The following is a 15,544-nucleotide window of genomic DNA, read 5'->3' on the forward strand; positions in this document are numbered from 1 at the left end:
AAATGTGCAATCTCAAGTAAAAAGATATTAACGTTATGTTTTATGTTTCTTAGAAATGCAAATTTATTTGAGAATTATATTTATATATATATATATATATATATATATATATATATATATAACCATAGGTAATATCATATAATAGAACCAGAACATTTTGATAACTAAAATACTGTTCTGTTTTGTCTTTTTGTTTAATTTAAACATTTATAATGTTATTTATTTCAATGATGTATGTTATTCAAAGTCACGAAATCTTTCCACGCCGACCAAATGCTATTTCGAGAATGATGAGCGAGACTCAGAAGCGCACGAGAAAGACGAGACGAGACGAGACTCGAAAAACAAATGCAACAAACACAGCGAGCGAGAGCGGCAGTTAGTTTTGTTCATCTCTAAAAGTTACGTTAACGCTCCATACACTAAGCACATCGTGTCTTATAATTAGGTAATATTTTTGTGTGTATATTAATGATACAACAACTTCTCGCATATAATCTGTTTAAGAACTGCTTGAAGTTTTTATTGGAACGTTTCAAATACTCAATGTGAAAACCCCTGGTTACAGGCTTACATCAAAATATAATCAAATTCTTGCCAGACTTTTCAGAATCTCCAAAATATCGGCTTACATAAACAATCGCGACAATGATACGATCTCTTACCTCTTCAAGGCCTTGGGGTAGAGGTGGCACATAACCTTTGTCTTTCATATACCTACAAAGAAAGAAGTCGCATGGTGTTAAGTCTGGTGACCGGGTAGGCGAAGGGCGATAGGCCAAATCAACGGCGGTAGCATATCCATTCCAACGATGTAAGAGATGGTAAATTCAGAAATAACTACGAAACAACATTTATATCATTTTTGTACCATTGTCACTGAATTTGTTTTATAGTTATAACTATTATTACTATTTTAATTGGTTATTTTACGACGCTTTATCAATTGCTATGGGTATCTAGCGTCTGAATTAGATGAAAGTGATAATACCAGAGAAATGAGACCAGGGTCCAGCGCCGGAAGTTACCCAGCATTTGCTCTTAATGGGTTAAGGAAAACCCCGGAAATAAACCTCAACCAAGTAATTTGTCCCAATTAGGATTTTAACACGGATCCGTTAGTTTCAGAGTCAGGCATGCTAACCGTTACTCCATAGCGATGGACTATTATTATTATTATTATTATTATTATTATTAATATTATTATTATTGAAAGGTCTTTAACATATCACCTTATACACGTGATAAAAGCGCAGCGGCAGGATTGTAAAAATAATGGTGCTCTTTCTTTGTATGTATATTCTACTTATTGTTCCAAAAACACGAAAACTGTAGAAAGATTATGAACGGAAAGCTGACTACGGGTAATGGACTAGGGGCTTCACTAACAGAAACTATTTGTCTATCCGAAGAACATTATTTTATTCGCTTAAAAGATAAGTACCTACATATGTTTCACAATTACATGATACACATTGTGATTTTCTATAAATTTCATTTGAGAAGTATTTAGCATATTTAAATTCCAATTACATTATATTGCCGTTTCTCAACTTTCTTGTATTCCTGTAGAGTCGATAATAATTCATACTTTCATCTTCTTGCACGCTTTCACTACTTCAAAATCTGCTTCTTTATACAAAAATGCTGGAACACTCCTCTTTTTGCACACATTCCAAGCGTTGTCCTTCACTTTTTTGTACATTCAGCGATGTCGACCGTGTTTTTTAATAGCTAGCTTCAATTGTTTTCTACCATGCCCGCAATTCACGAAACAACTCTCTAAAGTACGAACATTTTTATAATTGATTCTGTAATATTAAGAAGGCTCAACATTTTAGTATCGGTACCTAAGAACTCAATCACTTTTTTCAAAGTGTGTTTTAGTACTTTGTATGTTCTTAAAATTCCAGTTATAAACCTGTAAGTTTACGTTTCCATTTACTTTTGCTTTTAGAAAGAAAGGAAATCTTTTCGTATATTGTTATTATTATCTTTAAGATAGTACGTTAATGTACCACATTTTCAGACCAATATACCCATACTTTTTAATGGAAGTACTGTGATGTTTATTATAACACTGAATCTCATCACATCACATTTTTGACAGCGTAGAATAATTTTATGTATTATCTTCAAACATAGGTTTTAATATTTTCTTCAATATTAAGAAAATTAATTTACTGTGACTTTGTGACTTTAGTACAATGTTAAAAAATTAAAAAAAAAACATTTTTACATTCGTTAAATGCCATTCTAGAATAAATAAATTCCTTCTTCAGTTAAAACGCGTTTGAAGGTTGAAAAATTTGACCTCTCACTGTATTTTGAATAGATACTTTATTTAAGTTTCTTTCTGCAACCGCCACAAAGAGTAAGGCAACAATAATAAAAATTTTCGAGTTGGTACCGACATAAAGGTATATTTTAGTATGCCACTGTACGTCAATATTTGTTCGTTCACCTACATCAATTCTTAAACTTAAGATCGGAATGTTACAGATATCAGTGTAAGAGCTCAGTTCAAACCTCTGTTTTGAGGAAGATGGCTTGATTAATCATTCCACTGTTGAAATAAACAAATCTAAAGACTAGATTCTTTTAGGTTTTTTCAGGTTCGAAACTAAGAATTTGGGATTTGTTAACAACATCAACAACATCATCGTCGTCATCGTCATCATCACTCTGTGTGACTTACTGACGTCCCATCTCAATAAGAATTGGTCAGTAGCTCTGTGTTCCGATCTTCTCACGTTCAACGGCCTTTTAACTTTTCCCAGAGAAAAAGTATGGAAATTAGACTTACATTCTTTTACATAATGGAACCCCTTATCAAATTAATGCAAACAAGACAAAGACTATTGTTATCAGAAGAAAAATAAAATAGATATAAGTGCGAATTGGAAATGAGACAGTAGAACAAGTGGACAGCTCTAAATACTTGGGGTGTATTATAAGCAGTAACATAAGCTGCTGCCAGGAAGTCAAAAAGAGAATAGCAATGATAGAGGATGCCTTTAATAGAAAAAAAGCATCCTGTGCGGACCTCCGGAAAAATAGCTAAGGAAAAGACTAGTGAAGTGTTTTATGTGGAGTGTGGCATTGTATGGAGCAGAAACATGGGCATTGTAACGAAGTGAAGAGAAACGTCTGTAAACTTTCGAAATGTATGTATGGAGAAGAATGGAGCGTGTGAAATGGACAAGAAAATAATAAATGGAGCTATACTAGGATGACTGGATGGAGAACGAATAATGCTGAAATTGATCACGTAGAGAAAAAGCAGTGGGTCAGTGGCTGAGAAGAAACAACCTACTGAAGAATGCATTAGAAAGAATGGTTAGCAGGATAAAAGTTCGGGGCAGAAGATATCAGATGATAGACGACATTAAGATATATGGATCATTTGCGGAGGCTAAGAAGAAGGCAGAAAATAGGGAAGATTGAAAAATGCATGGTTTGCAGTGAAAGTCCTGCCGTTGGTCAGAAAACAATGAATGAATTAATTAATGAATTCATATTTGTATCTCGCAGTTTGTTACCAATGTTTTACTAAGCTGAGACACTTGTATGGACATTCCATTCTAGAGATATAAAAATTTTCACGTCTGCTCTTTGGAACATTTTTGTCTCGCTTAATCTGCTTACAAATCTCATAGCTGTAACTCAAAATTGCATTGTAACGCTTCAGTGACATTTCAATTGCTTCTTTAGATGTTTTTAGACTCTCTTCATTTTGTCACACATAGTTTGATACTTAAGACACTTTTCTACCACATTCCCATCTTTATACAGATTGCTAATCAAAACAACGAGTTGCTTTCATTGAGAGTAGTAGAGGACGGATAGCTATTTTGAGATAGGGAACCCATGAACACAGATGTTAAATGTCTATTCTACGGTACAAGGCATTACACTAATTACAACTCATAAATAAATAGTAAAGCGAAATATGGTTACAATTATTTGTATTAGAATGTCATATCTTCTTAGTGATCGAGAGAGACCCGATTGCTAAACAAAACAACGGAGAATGCATATATCGATTCTCCGTAGTTTCTTTATTAGGGCCTATACCCTTAAAGTTTCGTTGAGAAATTTTGTAGAGTAATGCTGATAAATCTGTTCTTTTAATATATGTTATAGCCCTGCACTGTTTTTAAAAATTTCAACTCTATATATCTCAGAACAGCATTTTGGAGTATGAGCCCTTACTGCAGCTACGTCCTCAATTCAGCGTTATCATAATCTGAAATAATTAAAGACTTATCACATAGTTACACGTAGCTGAATAAGTGTTGTAATCGGTACTCATTTGTTAATATTTTTGCGATTGCACTTTTCTCTTAGTGTTGCGAGATATTTATTATAATCCTAGGCTCTGAATTTATTTGTGATATCCCATAAATTTGTGATAGGATTTGTGAATCTTTTCTGCGTCGATATCGTCTCTGCATTGCTCCTTGTAAATTGCAGCAATATCTGTAAAAAGTGTGCACTTCAATTTAATTTTTCTTTCAGTGTATTCCGTCTTAAATTTCTTGCCTTTGTAATGGAATTGCATATTTTTGTTAGATGAAACATTCACACGCAAAAGCTCATTATGTGAATTATGAATTGTACTCGTGTTCATTATTGTAATCACGAATTTTAATAAAAAGAAACAATTATGAAAGTCAGTAACGTGACTCAGACAAGATACACAAGCTTAGTTCTCTTTCACCCAACTCTAATACCATGACACTGAGTTTAAAAAAATGTTACAGAAGTACAACTGATTCAAATGAAGATATACTGTATTATTGATAATAGACATCATGAAAACAACTTCCGCTATTGTTTTGTGTAATATTTTAAAATGATAGAAGTCAGTGTCGTGCATATCCTTCGGAGATTTCATGCCATAACATACCAATTTAAATCCACAGACCATGAGTTCCGTATCTCAAGTTTGCTTATCTACAACCCCTCTTAAGTGAAAATATTGCAGCACTATTCATTAACATCTTGTATGTAACCTTCCTTTCAGCCAAGATAATTGATCTAATACGTAAGTTCCCCTTATCTTGTCTCTCTTCCCTGGTAGTGTGCCAATATTTTCTTATGTATGTACGGGCTGATTCACGAGGATTTACCGTCCTTTACGGAGCTTATTTCCGAAGACATTCTGAGCAAAATATGTCGTATAAATATGGGTCCTAGTCTCAATATTTACAGAGTTACGTTTAGTTATTGGAACGCATTGCTGTGAACGCGTGATCTTGGTCAGCGTGCAGTCAACAGCCAGCGCGAGCGCTACGGAAATCGAAGATAGCCGTATGCAGTTACGTAGAGCGACGAGTGCCGTTCACAAGCGTGCGGCCAAGTGTACTCAAGCGGACGGCGACATTTTTTAAAATGTGTTGTAAACTCTCCATATATATTAGAATGCAAAATTGAACTGCAAATAATTAAGTTGGTGGAAGTGGGGTGATTTGTAATAATTGTTGTGATAAGTGCGTAAGAATAATGTAATTTTCTAGTTTAAAATAGAAAAATATGTCTGTACGAAGCAACTAAGGAGTTCACAGCACATTTTTAGCTTCATAAAACTTGCCAATTAAGGAAATGATACTTCTGAATGGTTTATTCTCTATTTGTATTATTCTTTTACCTTCAAACTAAAGAAAAAACGTATTTTACAAACAACTTTAAATTAGTGTGACTCTGAAAATATTGAGAATAGGAACTATGTTTATATGACTTTCATGCTCGAAATGTTTTTAGAAATAAGCTCCGTAAAGGACGGTAAATCCTCGTGAATCACCCTTTGTATATATTCTCTTATGATTGTTATTTTTTTATATCCTTTCTCTAACTGATGTATGATCTAAGCTTATTTTCACTATAACTCAAACAATGACTAACCAAAAGCTTTATAACTTATTTTCAAGGATGCAATTAATACTTCTTACTACAAATTTACATTACGATTCCTAGTTTATTCTCATTTTCTATGTCTTGATTCGTTTCTTTATTGTATATCAGTATCGATTATAATTCCGTGTTACAATTACATTCTAAAACTAAAAAAAGAAATCAGACAGCCTTTCAGTTGTTTGATACGACAGGCCTCGTATCGAAGTTCCTGATCGATTTACAAACGTAGTACTCCATTATATGGACCAGCGAATGGAGATTATACGCTGTATGGACTAGCGGATAAATAGATAAAACGCACAAAAAGTTGATCAAGGAAGCTTAGACATTAATTTCATTATAGCTCGGGCGTTGTGGTGGTTTTTCGACACATGTATTATACTGGTTGCGTGTAGTTTATGTAATGCATATAGGTCTTACTGGAATGTTTAACATTATTTGTGGACTAATACTGAATTAAAAAGTCATTATTATGTAATACGAACACTTATACAAGTGTCTCGCAAATTTATGGTTGTTCTTCATTAGATTTGTTTTTCTGCCCTATTAATAGTTTTTAAAAAAATTGAAACAAATATCGCAGTTATATAACATTTCAGTTCTAGATTAACAATTTTTCGTATACACATGTAGGCCTATAGTTACATACATATAGACGCATATACATATACACATACTTACATACTGGTTTTTAAGGAACTCGGAGGTTCATTGCCGCCCTCACATAAGCCCGTCATTGGTCCCTATCCTGAGCAAGATTAATCCATTCTCTATCATCATATCCCACCTCCCTCAAATCCATTTTAATACTATCTTCCCATCTACGTCTCGGCCTCCCTGCATATACGGTACATAAACACCATATACATTCATTACATAAATAGGCTACATTACGTTATAGTTTAAACTTATACAGGGTACTTCATAAATTTAAATCTTTAAGAATGTAATAATGTAAACGACCTCTCATACACCCCCTCCCCAAGGATGCTTTATTTCGGTGCTATAGTTCTAAAGACCTCCAATAAACTAATAAACAACACAAACTGAAAGTAACAATCTTATCAATCCATAATTATAATTGGTACAACGTTCAAAATAAATGTCAGAATCTTAAGTGATATAAGAGTGTTTCACGCGTAAGAAACTTCAAAGCTCCTTCATCTATGATCTTTTAAACAGAAACGCGTTCGTGGCTCTCCTGACCTTATTAAAGATATTTAATCTGAAGTCGTTGAACACATTTCAAAAAGTTTATTTAGCCATTTCAATGTTTCGCTATTTACAATTTATATTTTTCTTCACAGTGTTTATGATATACTAATGATTCCAGGTGACCCAAGAGGCAGAAGTCCAGAGGATAGAAGTCCTGTGATCTAGCTGGTCAGCCAACTGGTTCTCCACGACCTTTCCATTTGTTTGAAGAGACAGCAGAATTGAGGTAATTCACCGTAATTGAAATGTGCAGAAGCACTATTGTGCATAAACCATAAGTGAAAACAGTTTGTATTTTTGAAATTTGCTTTCTAAGTCTGAAATAGAGCACTCTGAAAAATTTACCCTCAAAGTGTTCCACTTTTAAAATATATTTCTTATCTCTAAATTCATTGCACAATGTATATGCTAGGTATACTATGTTGAGAAGGATGTCATCGGTATACCAAATTTTAACGGTCTAATTCCATCTGCAAATATATGGAATAACGTGATTGCCAAATATATTTGTGTGTACGGTATATATTTTTAATGTCATTTCACGTCTTCATAAATTTGAAAAATAACTCATTCCCCTCGTTATGTAGGAAGTTGAATGTTTCATGTAATAAGTGCATGAAGCTTGAAAACGTATCTAACTTATAGTGTCAACGAAATCACTCCTAAAAATAACAAACCTACAGTGTAAATACAGGAGTCGGAAGCAGTTCAATGACTCTAGAAATAATCTTAAGCTTTTGCAAGGTAAACATATTATATGAGCATACCGTTACAGAAACAGTTTTCCTATCGGCAGGTTTAGCAGTGCAAGAAACTTACAGCTGCATGCGTTGTTATACTCACAGCTTTCAAACATACCTAGATCGTTGACAATCTTGGAAGCTTTAGGGACTGAGACCGTGAATTATCTGTACCGCCATTTATTAAGGATGAAGAAAGTAAGTACTTATTTCTACGTAATAGCGGTCTGTGCATGCAGAAGCGGCACGTAACATCGGCATTTAATGATGACGTCACATTCAGTATGCGAATGTCCAATATGATCAGTAATTTAATCAATATATTAGAAATTAATGGGTATAAGATTTTAATGTTTATTTCTTAGATGATAAACAATGTAATTATCATCCGAGACCATAACATGTACAGCATAAAAGTGATAGAACAGAAATATATGAAGCCAACGCAGTTCCTTGCCCGCTTAAAAGATGGCGACTGTCGGCTTCACTTCCCGATGGGAAGTTGGCGACCTACGTATCATAGAAGTCTGTGGATATATCCATGTTGAGCGAAGGACGTTTGGGACAATCGCGTATTTATTTACCTGAATAACAGAGGTGCTTTGGGACGGTCAGTTTAAAGGCTCGTGTGTTGGTTTACCTGAGTAACAGAGATCGTTTGGGATCTGGTAACTCTCTCACATAAACAACGCTAGTAGTAGTCAGTTTGTGATGCGATAGCCTGATTATGAAATTAAGGTTCATGCTGTAGAACAAATATTAAAGTAAAGGTATCCCCGTAACATGCCATGAAGGCACTTGGGGGGCATGGAGGTAGAGCCCCATGCTTTCCATGACCTCGGTACTAGAATGAGGTGGTGTGGTCGGCACCACGCTCTGACCGCCTTTTACCCCCGGGAAAGACCCGGTACTCAATTTTATAGGAGGCTGAGTGAACCTCTGGGCCGTTCTGAAAGTTTGGCAACGAGAAAAAATCCTGTCACCACCTGGGATCGAACAAATATTGACTATAAAAAAAGGAGCGATGTTTGTATTGTGTTAACAGTTTCAAAGTAAGCGATGTGAATTAAAAGATGGAAAGATGAAATTTTCATGAGCGAACATAAAATGCAATGTAGTGATGTATAGAGACTCGGAACTTTCGAAATTTGTAAATGTGGACAGCATAATCACGAATCAATTACAACGAGGAAATTTCTTTAGAACTTGTAAGAAATGTTGCTAAAAGGAAAGGAACGACATCAAAGAAAAAGAGGGAAATTTAATAAAAAAATTTAAGAATATGAGAATGTGGAAGTAATCCTAATTGAATATTTGAAATATGCTTCGTTTCATTATGTACATATTGGTATTAAATCTGCAAAATATATGTAATAAGACGACAGTTTTCTTGATTACATTTTTAAATTAAGGAATAGCATTTTTAATCATACCAGCGTATGAGTGAGTACCTGGCAATCCCAACTCTGCATAAAATGAGAGGGAGCCACCGGCATAGCTCGGTCGGCTAAGGCGCATGCCTGCCGACTCGGGGTTGCGCTCGGGAGTGAATTCGATTTTCGCTTAGGCTGATTACCTGGTTGAGTTTTTCCGAGGTTTTTCCCAACCGTAAGGCGAATGTCAGGAACTCTACTGCGAATCCTCGGCCTCATCTCGCCAAATACCAACTCGCTATCACCAATCCCATCGACGCTAAATAACCTAGTAGTTGACACAGCGTCGTTAAATAACCAACTAAAAAAATGAGAAGGAGAATTTTGTTTCTGCAACCGCCCCAAACGTCCTATGGAAATTGTGCACAGGTAGGTGGAATAGTCTTATACATCCAATATTTACCCTCCCAAACGCCTCACGGAAATCATCCCAAAAGGTACGCATATAGGTGGGTTCGTTCCAAACGCCCCACGCTGTCTAAGTTGTAGTAGCGACTGACTGTAGATTTGTAGAAGCGCCTACCCACAGCAACGATGTTATGTAACGAGCTTTCCCTACTTTTATTCAATTTACAACATCTGTAGGCAAAACAGTTGCTAATTTCAATAGAATATGTCAATTATACTTAGATTCTTAGGCGAATACAAAATAGAAGTATTCTATAATTTTATCACAACAGTAGTTCTATATATTTTATCTCTGATTGAGGTTCTGGCTGATATATGTACCGGTATCTATTATCAGGCAGTACATCTCACTTGACGATGTGTCAGAGGAAGAACAATTGTTTGTATGCAGCTTAAAATCAGATTGGTGGAATTTGTAGCTAATCGGAGGTGTATGCATTGGAGGGAGAAATGGCTGGCCACCCTGCCTCATTATCTCCTGGCCTAGTTGCCTCATGAGTGATGCCTTAGTTGGTTATTTAACGACGCTGTATCAACTACCAGGTTATTTAGCGTCGATGAGCTAGGTGATCGCGAGATGATATTTGGCGAGATGAAGCAGGGATTCGCCTTAGATTACCTGCCATTCACCTTACGGTTGGGAAAAACCTGGGAAAATCCCAACCAGGTAATCAGCCCAACCGGGGGTCGAACCCGCGTCCGAGCGCAACTTCAGACCGGCAGCCAAGCGCTTTAACCATCTGAGCCACGACGGTGGCTTTATTGGTGTTACTTTTGAGATTCAAACCTGTCTTCGGACAGTTGACTAAACAACAACAGTATGGATATATTTATGGGACATACCATGTAAAGGCAAATTGTTGATTGAAGCAAATAGGAAACGACGGGTAGATTTCTATGATGCCTGTAACAGCACATAAATTATGTGGTCAGCACAGAGTTCTCTACACTTTTACTCGCGGGAAAAAAACTGATACCCTGTTTTATAAGAAACCGGTGGACTCTGGGGTGATTCTAAAAGCTATGGAGAGATGAAAATTCCGTCTCCTAACTGCATACGTTCAGTCCGTGGCTCGCCGGTGTACCGACAAAGCCAGATTTGTTCCGCAGCACATAGGCCTAGTGCCCATTCATATGAAGCTCATAACGAGCCTGTGGTATGGCACCACACCCAAGATCCATCCGATTCTGCAACTGCCGAACTGAATTGGGGTCAATGGTTTGGTGGTGCGTGTTTCGAAACGGCCTCCCCCGATCTCAGACGAGCGGGCATGGCCGTCTGGACCAGTTTTCAACTCATCCGCAACACATTGGGCAATCACGCCTGCTGGAACATTACTCGCTTCTGTTGAAATGATCATTAGTATTGCCAGTGGTGTTCCGTAAAGTGTTCGATTTCTTTGGGCGAGTGATTATTATTTTAGATTACACACATTAAAGTGGTGCAGCCTTGTGGAATCAAATTTTAAGTGGCACGTTTCCTATAAAACTTACACACTTATCTAAATTAGTAAATATGCAATTTGTTCTTTTCTTAATTTAATTTTAATAATGACAACAGCCGTAATTCGCACTTCAAAGCAAGATTTTCTCGTCAATATTTTAATAGATCACTTTCGTATAAAGTAATATAGACCAATATGGTCGGCAATGTATTGAATACGTTACAAATTGGTGGCGAAAAAATTTTAATTTTTAGTTCTTAGGCGATAAACAATAAATGGACACAGATGTACAATATAAAAATAATAGAGTGTAGAGTAACTGGTTGCATAAGAAAATGAATAGAATACAGCGACGATTCAGAAAGTGATTTCAGTTCTTCCAGATTAATAACTGAGAAAACAAATTGTGAAGGTAAACTAATCTCCAACCCAAAGAGACCTTCTTCGGAAATGTTACATGGTTCAACACAGATTGTCGTGTACTTTCCGATGCATATTAAATTAAGTGCAAGAAAATCTGGATGGATACATTGATTGTCAGGTAAGAAAGTAGGAGACATATTATATTGTGTCGGCTTCTTTACAAACAGTGGAAGATGGTAACAAACTTATAAAGAAGTATGTGATAAATAAGTGCATTTGCCGGTGTTAGAAGTTAATGAGATTTATCTCAAAGTATGGTTAATTTTTTTTTATAAGACGAACTCGCATGGACTATATTGTAGATATGATAATTAGACATTATAGATGCCATACTTTCTGCAATTTTGGTTAAAAGTGTAGTAGCTTCTCAAATATTACTTTTTGCTTTCTCATTGTTCGTGTAGCTACTCCCCATATGATTCTAATTCTGAACAGAACTTCCCTCGCTAGTGGTGAAGGGGCCACATATTGATCTTGTCCAGACAATTCCTACCACTATAATTTATAATATACTAAATACGCCTTTTTTTCCTTCCGTTAGACATTTTCAATTTCAATTTTATATAGAAAAGAATTTTTGGGGACAAAAAACAAGTTTTCATCATGGACTGTAATTCTCCTCCGATTGCACATAAAGAAATATATTTTTCTTCAGCTTCTCAGGAATATAATTATTATTACTTTTTAACTGACTTAGTATTCGTAATTTTGTTGCTTTATTCGCCCATACTTATTAACTATCTGAGGTCATAATTGCATTATTATTTAGTATATTTAGGACTTCAATATCGGTTCCTAATTATTACGTACATAAACAAAATTAAGAGCTCTTACTGTCTGTTATTACGAACAGCCAAATTTCGAGCTAAATATTGCTAAAGAATGTACAGAATAACACTTCCACTGCTATTTTGAGTACCTGAATTCATAATTCTCCGCGTGCTAAAAATAGAAAACGAATAGCATTACGGTACAGGTGTTTTACTCGTATCATAATCTCTGCCGGTGACTGACCATTGAGTTTGAAATGGCTTATCTAGATCATGGGTTCAGTACTAAAAAGTAAAACAAAAGATATTTGGTTATCTTGATTTCAACGCTCTTGTTACTGTTTGTCTATACGGTAAGCGGAGAGTTTAGACATACTTTTTCTCATACATTAGTAGAACTTTTTTGTTTCTCCCTCCCCCCACCGTTAATTGTGACGTTACACAGAGACAGAGGTATAATACGAGATAAGTACACAATATTAGCGTGAAGACTAATTTTCAATTTTATAATTTTCAGATTTTTATAATGTTTTGGAACATAGCAGTTTAAATTTTTGTAAGTATTTTATCAAAGAGTTTTAGTAATTTTGCATAAATATTCTATCAAAAATATTGAAGAATGCTTGAATAGTAAAATATATTTCGTTACAGCAGATAAATGAAGTTTAGCCTACTGCAAAATAATCTACTTTTATTCCAAATTATTTACAAAATAATTATGAATAACTGGCGAAATTTTTTCTGTGACATACCAAAATAACGAGACATGTCACTAAACAAAGACATATTTTGGCACGTAAGTTTCATAAAATCACGTTTTTTTTTCTTATTGTTATTTTTTTAATCCAAGACAGCTTTATTGTATATTATCATATCGTGTGTTTAGAATCTGTGGGTATACCGGCAGGCCGTTGTTACTGTTGTTGAATTCCTGTTTCTATTGTGTGCTGTAGATGGCTTGTTTTCATGTAACTGATCATAGATTTTAATTAATATCTATGATATTGGTGATTGAGGTGGTGATGAATCATGACATGTAAATTTCCAAACCGGCAATGTCTTTGTGACTGAGGGAAACCAGGAAAAACCCCAGCCAGTTTGAACCCGGGATCTCCCGAATGCGAGTCTCGAACGCTACCGTCTGAGCCAACTCGCTTGGTAAGGAAATAACTTATTATTTTATTTTCTCAGGAACTTTTGTTTCAACTGTTTTTACAAATTGTTACTATGGCAAAAGCACAATATAAACAGCAAATCAAGCTGTTCTTTAGAGATTAATGTCTGTTCTTCTCCAAATTCATACCAGAATATAATAGATTTGCTTCCACAAAAATGTAAATGGGTCTTATTCAGTGTTATTACGAATGTAAAAGATTTAGAACTCTAAATGGATTGAGATATGGACCCTGCAATTTTTTCGTTACTGTGGAATCTTTTAGAATAAATTTATAAAATTTCACAAAATTTTCCTTGAATGATGTTCATTCCCTGCAAGAGGGACTTTAACAATAGAGGAGAAAATGGCGACCATATCTGGATATTTTGAAATTGTTCATACCTGAATAAATCTCATTGGTATATGAACAGAAGCATATTATTTGTTTTCTAAAACTTACTTTTAACCAAGTTAAGAGGATTTTCAAATATCTTACTTTTCAAAAACCTTTCATTTTTCAATATTTATCTCAATCGCGGTCTTCAGTAACTCACAAAATAAAGTCGGCATTCTTTCTTTAATATTATTAATATTATGTATAGATCTAACAATCGTTGTTATTGACAACCACAAACAAGTGTCTAACAACTTTGGTTCAATTAAAATTCTGTCTGGTTGAGTGTTTTGCAATGCAGGAATTTTAAAGCAATTAAAATGTCCAACATTAATTAAATTAATCGAACCTAATTTCTAATGAATATCATTCTCGAGGCGTATCCTATGACCATAACGAAGAGAAATTATCGTGACGTATCGAAGAATTAACCGCGAGTAAGTGAAAAAGTTTTCGTACAACTTAACAATGCGGAAGATAGCAACAGACTTGCAAAAGTACCTCGATTACGGAAGTATATATGCAGCATAAATGTTAAACGAACATTTTGTAAAACAAACAGAATCAACCAACTTTCAGCGTCTCAACAAAGGAATTAATTTTTCGCGTAATCAACATTCATTTGCGTCATAATTTAAACAAACTCCGCACGAGAAAGCGATTTGTGAATAAAAACGTCTTCAGATAAGTAAAAGTTTCAATATTTCTAATCATGTTACCTCAATTAAACACCGCAAAACTACTCACAGAAGCAAAGGTCTGGCCAGATCTCTAGATTTGCGGTTTCAACTCAACCTTTACAAGGTTTTCAGTGTCTATATTCATATTTAAAACAATTTCCTTAATTGTCGTTGACTTTCAAGTGAAATTTAACAGTAATGCGTCATCTCACTGCCGTGTTATGATACAAGTTGAGGTTACGAGTTCTATTTCATTAGGAATGATATAATCAAATCTCGGATAATATTTCGCATCACTCCACTACGTTACTTCGTGTCTTAATTAAACAATAATTCTGGTTGAACTTGATATTGGTACACGACTAATATTTCATAACCAAACAACTGTAATTACATTTGTCTTAATAACGTACGTGTATATTATTAGCCTTTATTCGTTATGCAAATGGCGGCTTGCTTGACAAGTTACTTGAGTATATTACCATCACTGTCAGAGAAACAACTATAATTAGAAACCACAGCTTATACTTGTTTCTTAATCAACAGTAACAATTACAAGACAACGTAACAATTGCCTCTCTTAGCTGTATCTTAAAAGTTGGTAGATGACGGGAATAATAAACAATATCTTCAGACGGCCTACACTTTCTTCGTAAGAGACAAATCTGTAATTATTTTACGTAACAGAAAAACTAACATTCAAAGACAGTAAATACCAATAAGTATTACAAGAAAAAAAGGACGAGCAAGAACCTAAGTTACTTTTAATTCTAGCATGAAAGCGCAACAACTCCAATACGTGTACTGCTTAAAATTATGAAGCTACTAATTAAATATATGTATCACCAATTTCCTGTGTGTAACTTATCGTGGTGTTCGTAATAGTTAAGGCGCGGCTTGCAAGCTGAGATGAGGCCACGGTATCAAATTCGAATCCCGCCTATGAAATGGGTATCAGTGT

The 15,544-nt window shown here is 35.0% G+C and overlaps 1 protein-coding gene across 2 annotated transcripts in view; it reads left to right on the forward strand.

Annotated features, from left to right (window-relative positions):
* The window catches only part of Gld (Glucose dehydrogenase), a 209,199-nt gene that overhangs the window by 94,372 nt on the left and 99,283 nt on the right, over positions 1 to 15,544 (forward strand). For both annotated transcript variants that reach the window (XM_069835290.1, XM_069835289.1), the window contains exon 2: positions 7,253 to 7,360. The gene's annotated coding sequence lies outside the window, so the exon portion shown is untranslated. The remainder of the gene's footprint in view (positions 1 to 7,252; positions 7,361 to 15,544) is intronic.

Source organism: Periplaneta americana, chromosome 9, assembly GCF_040183065.1.
Source record: "Periplaneta americana isolate PAMFEO1 chromosome 9, P.americana_PAMFEO1_priV1, whole genome shotgun sequence".
NCBI classification, from domain to species: Eukaryota; Metazoa; Arthropoda; class Insecta; order Blattodea; family Blattidae; genus Periplaneta; species Periplaneta americana.